Source organism: Dermacentor andersoni, chromosome 9, assembly GCF_023375885.2.
Source record: "Dermacentor andersoni chromosome 9, qqDerAnde1_hic_scaffold, whole genome shotgun sequence".
Taxonomy (NCBI): domain Eukaryota; kingdom Metazoa; phylum Arthropoda; class Arachnida; order Ixodida; family Ixodidae; genus Dermacentor; species Dermacentor andersoni.
Genome location: NC_092822.1, coordinates 63,782,861 through 63,789,092, shown reverse-complemented (window position 1 = coordinate 63,789,092; position 6,232 = coordinate 63,782,861).

The following is a 6,232-nucleotide window of genomic DNA, read 5'->3' as shown; positions in this document are numbered from 1 at the left end:
TCGGTCTCCTCGGTTTCGTCTGTTAACAGGAGAAATAACAGGACGCATCTTGTTAGACTTGAAATTTACGGGCAATCCAGTCGTCTTCATACAGAACGCGAGCTCTGGAAACGGTCACTCTGTTCTTGGCGCATTGACTGAATGCGACATTCTGAAAGTTACAACGCTAGCTACAGGAGCCCAGCAAGATGAAATAGCACAGGCATTGACTCGTCAACTGATGGTTTCTTCAGTGACAAGACAGATATACACGGAACCAAGCCAAGAGCGCAGTAAAAATAGCCAATTTAACATGTGACTGTCATCGAGAAAACGAACAAAAATTACGAAACATCAGCGGACCGGCAACGGTCGTTAAATGCCTACCCAAAGGGTCGATTCGTTTTATAAACGAAAATCACGTAAAATTTAACGAGGCTAGCAGGTAACTCCTTGCGACCGGCTAACTGCAGTCAAAAAGACAACAACAAAAGCAAAGCTCACAATTGTATAAAAAGAACACGGCGGATTAGCAGCGAGCACAAAACCCAAACAAATCTAGCTGTCGAGGCATAACGCTGGTAAATAATACAAGATTGTTAACTTTTATTTTTACAGTGTTGCTTTGCCAACCGGATCAACCTCGCACTTTTCAGTGCATGTTTCACAAGTGCCTCGTGGTCCCCGCAATGAAACAGCACTTCAGTGCTGTTTGCGTTTTGAAGTGTCATCTCTCTCCACACCGTAAACCCGCTGGTGTGGCTGCAGCGCGCACAGTGGCTCAATATGCAGCGACGATACCGTAGAGCACAGCAGACTTGAGATCAACTCTAACACAAACGGGCTTGTTCGAAATGCAAATTAAGGCTCCCGCTGCGCAGTAATGTCTGCAAAGTCACGTGCCGAAGACCGAAAAGCAACCGAAAGTCGACGAAGCGAAAACGCCAATGTTTACTGGCAAGAACTGACTGTTGAGCTGATTGGTTCGCGACCACTAACTTGACAGCGCACGAAAGTAGGACCAAGAGAGAAACACGCACACAGTCAGCAACGAAATAGTACGGGACACAGACTCCACGGTAAAAGTCTTTTTTTTTTTTGCGCTGATTAAGCGCGATGCTTTTCAATTTACGAATCGCTATATGTACATCGCAAAAACTAGCTACTGCAAATTGAAACGATGAATTCAAGATAATCTTTATTTCGCCAATCCTGCGTAGCGTAATCTTTTGCGCCAGAGTGTATATACCTCACTCTGTGTGCATGTCTCTCTTTCTGCGCTGCAACTTAACGGGCAGGTTCAGCTAAGCGACGCTTACGCTTCGCCCCACTTAGAGATCACGTGCCGAGGCAATGAGTGATAACTGCATTGATTTCGGTCTCTTGATAAGAGCCTCTACCAGAAACGTGAACTTCGAGCAGCCAGCATGGCTGCAGAATGACGAAGAAGCCGAGTTGACAGACTTTCGCGCTCCGCTCCATCGGCTCTGCAGCGGAGCGAGTTGAAGCCCCGTTCTACGTTCCGCTACCAGCACGAGCAGTGAGCTCCCGCGCACTAACGCTCCCACAGAACGGCAGCGTGCGAAATTGTTAGGATGCACTGATCTGAGCGAAGCGGACCCTAAACGCTCCGCTAAAACTGCCTAGTAAGGCGTCAGTGTATTCCTCACATCTGATTTTTGCTTCTGGTAGTCGAGACAGTCCCGTATATGAATATATATATATATATATATATATATATATATATATATATATATATATATATATATATATATATATATATATATATATATATATATCGGGGTGTCTTTGCACTCGAATAAACGGCCCACTGTGTACCGCATGTCATCGTTGCTTTCCATAGCACTCGACTTTTCACAGCCCTTGCCGACAATTTCATTTTCGCTTCATGGGCGCCGCCATCTTGGGCTGCTGTATGCGAGGCCATTTCTCGATGTCTGCGCATGCACGTCAAGTTAAACGCGGTCATAAAACACCGGACGTGACTGTACAAAGCATATTCGTGCACACAAAATTGCCGCAGTATCCTCGATTGGTTGTTAGCCTTAAAAAAAAAACGAAAAAAAGCTTTCGTGTTCCAAGAGCATATGAAGGCGCCACTGTAACACTTTCGTTAAAATATTTCAACACTCTCCCCCTCAAGTTGGCGGCCGCGTCCGTCCGCCCTCAGCTTGCACAAAACTGGGCGAGGTTCGCCTACTATAGCTGCTGGACGTAGATCAATAGCTAACGCATTATATTCGCAAAGATTATAGTCGCAAACTTTATATACAAGCTTTACGGGCAGCTGTTGAAGTCTGAAAAGTAAGGGGGCAAACTCACCTTCTTCCTCCTCGTATTCTCCGGCTCGAAGAAAAGAAAAATAAGCGAGATACATTTAATGAGTGAGATTTTACGAATGCTCACTTGGTTACACAAGTTTAAGCCAACACTTACGTCATTTCAATTTCGGACATACACACACCAAGGACAACACGCGGTGTGCATGGGTCGCTATTGCGCACGTTATAGATAGTCCCAGATATCTCAACAAACGATAAAGCGCAGAAGACACTTAGCCCTCGGGCATTGTGATCTTTCTTGGCAATCTTGACGGATCACCAATTTTAAGACTCAGTGGCGCTGCAAATAAACTCTCTGTAGTTGATACTTAAGAAACACGAGCTGGGGAAAAATGCAGAGCACAGATTTTCCCGTAAACATCACTTGAGGGAACTGTGGCGCCGCGATCAGTCGGCTATCAAGGGAACGATTGGTACAGCACATGAATTTATCTACTTTTCTCGATTGTGACTGCAAACGTTCTAGTGGCGGTATTTACTGAGCTTTATCTTTAATGTATCATTCTTAGAGTACATCACGGACTTTCCGGGGTCTATAGCTATCCGTGTATCTGTGTGTGTTTGTATCTAACTGTTTTCCCGCCAATCTGGATTACTGTGTAGTCCATTGTCGAATGGTTAGAGCATGGGTTAGAGCTGCTGTGCCGAGGGAACAGAGTTCAAAAGCAACCACCAGACCAACTAGAGTCACCGAGAATGTGACAATGTGTATATATGTACCGCTTATCAACGATCCTCTTTCCCGGCGGTATATGGGTCACTGCAGAAGCGGGACTGGGTACGTACCGCTCTTCAGTGTAACTTTCTGACACCGACTTGGAGCATTCGGTAAGTGCCAGTCGGTCTGTGCTAGTCTTCAATAAACTGATGCCAACTTCAGTGAGTACGTGCCGGTATGTGTTTGCTGCTCTACATTGAAATAAAGGATCCTTTAAATTTCGCAGACGTTGAGCGGAATTGAGCCTATTTCCCCCTGGTTCCTCAGAGACAGCAACCCGACGATTGAGAAGGCAGCGCCCCAAATACACTGGGCAGGCGCCGCTTTTTCAATGAACGTCTTTCATGCCAACACTTTAACGAGCTGCGCCAAGGATGCACTAGGTATAGCTGCTCCTGCACGAATCTCTGAGTTCCACTGTCACTGAGGTTGTTTCACTGGGTGTACGGAAAACGAGGGAACAACTCTCAGCCTTCGCAAGCACCGACGCGCCATGCTTCTCGTCTCGGAGGCCACGCCTGGAGTTCGCGGTACTGGCACTAAATGGTGCGGCGCGTTTAGAAAAAAGGCACGACAGAGGTGCCCGGCTGCCGCATGGCGCTTTTCGCAGCGTTCGCACGCACCGCGCCGCCATACGTTTCGGAGGCCAGGCGCAAGCCTCACGGCGGCGCCGCCAGATGGCGCCGTCTGTTCTTAGGGATGCGCGAAAGAGGAGTACCACTGTAGTACACGCCTCATATATAACTTGTTTCTATGGCAACAATACGTTGTGTTGATATATTGATTTCAATGCTAGACACATTACCGTCAACACTGATCGTGAGATGGGTCCTGCCGAATTTTACCAAAATTTTGAGGAAATATTCAAGTTTTTTTCTGAACGCACGAAAGCAGTACGTTTCTGCGCATACGCATAATCATTGCGAATTGGTGCATTTGTGAATAAATGCGCCGATTCGCAATGATTACGCGCGACAACAAAATATTTCGTTAAAATGGTACATTTTCGAAGTCACAAAGCCGTTCGAAGCCAGAAATACGAAGTTAAGACATAGCCATGCCGCTGTCCATCATCCCCCTCCTCTGTTGCCTGAACAGTCATGCATACAGCTCACGGAGTCACTAGCGCCACATTTCACTGTAGTAATTTTTCAAGGGCACTTTAGGATGGCAGACAGTTAACGTACGAGTCTACACCTGGCGACCAGTGCCAGAGTTACCCTGCTGCTTGTTCACTTCACTGTTTTTGAAGTAACTATGGTTGGTCGTAGTTCACTGTTGAAGAGGCAAATGCCCCTCAAAGACGGACCTCTACGGACCAAATCAAATGTAAAAGACATAGTTTCTCCTCACAGCTGAATTATTAGGGAGCTGTACGAAGTAACGCTAGTCGTTTTATCAGCCGCATAAACTGCTGTAAACGTTCGCTTACTAACTAAATTAACGAGCACGTTCTCACGCACGCAGAGGCAAACACGAACACACGTCAGTCACACATCTCACTCGATGACCGCGGACACTCGCTGTCAGAACGATGACGTGATGAAGAGCGGCAGCAGCGGCGAGCGAATTCTCCTTCGTGCTGCCTCTCGCTTCAATGTGAACTAGGCGCACGAGAACACAGCGCACAAGAAGCCATCAACTATCCCATGTCGGCTAGCCTTCGAATCCAGCGCAAATTGCCTCAAAGATTGGACATGCCTGGCCACGCTCTGACACCGCGGATGGAGTAGGAGATGCGCACTAGCCCGGCCCCCTTTTCCTACCCCCTCCTTGCGCGCGCTCATCTCCTCACTTCCCCCTTTGCGCGCTTGAGAAAACGGCACGCACCTTTCACGCCTTCCTCCTTTGCGAGCGCGAGAAGACACCGCCGCATCAAGCTATCATCCTTCTATGCTCGCCCCTAGCAAGCTTTCACTCGCGGCTACAGCATACGGCACGCGGCCACAATGCTATCGCATCTGGACTTTATACGGAACATCACGACAACGCCGACGGCGGAAATTCACCTGGAGTGTCCATATAATTACTATCGCAATAATACTTACTCTAATCAATTATGTATATGGCAATTTCGTACTTGATCGATTGCATGCTTTACTCGGTAACGCCCACTGTAATTTTATTAATTTTTTTTTTCGGTAAGTGCGTGCAAACGGCCAGCCATCTGATAAGCAAAGCTGTAACAGGCGACGCAGCTTGGCCGACCAATTGAACCGGCGCTGCTGTAATGGTTCCATAGAGATGGCTTCATATTAGACGTGAATGCCAGGGAATCCCCTATCGACGGACGATTTCTTTAGATTTTACTTTGACGTATACCGTGAGCGCCAGTGCTGCTTGCCGTCTCGCGGTAGTGTTTTGCTATAGTCGCAGAGCAAAATAGTAACCGCTGCCTTAATATCGCCCGAAAAAATACCGAAGGTCACTGGGTATATTTTGTACTCCTGGCGGGAGGAAAAGACTAAATATTCTTCTGATCATGACGATTTCAAAGGCAGTGGCAACGACCCATTATGCGAAATCTGCCAAGTGCCTGATGGCTTGTACAAATCCCTTTGACTGATTGGCTTAAAATAGTAATATTCGCGATAAAGAAGTGAATGAGAGTGGAGCAGAAATATATTTTGCGTGAGTAGTCAACCTGTAATAACAGCAAAAACAAATAAATGACAATAAGAGATAAGAAACAAATGAACACTATAGGATTCACAATGAAATCACGGCTTCAGTAGAAAAGCTATATCCGAAGGAATATACCCCTGTGCGAATGACCCCGGAATCAAAGCCCGAAGAAGAGCAGAGCTCAATTCCAAGAGCCACTTTCCTGAGAAACGATGACAGCCCACTTAGTAACGGACGACCGATTCTAATCCGTTGCGCATGTTGCAAAATTGAGATATGTAAACTTAGGACTTACCCATAGCTGCAGGCCTGGCGTGTAACTTCTTCTTCTGCCCCCGTTGGGGCTGAAGTCACGTGTCCTGCTGTGTGAGCGTTCGTCTGACGCCACCTATGTAACGAAAGGCGCGCATTCTGAATGTGACGCCTTCCTTGAAAGCCGATACTCCCAATCAATAAAATGTTATGGGGTTTATCTTTACAGTTTTCATTTTAAAATAAAACACTTTTTTATGAAAGCTATGAAGATGAATCAACTCGCCCAAACCAA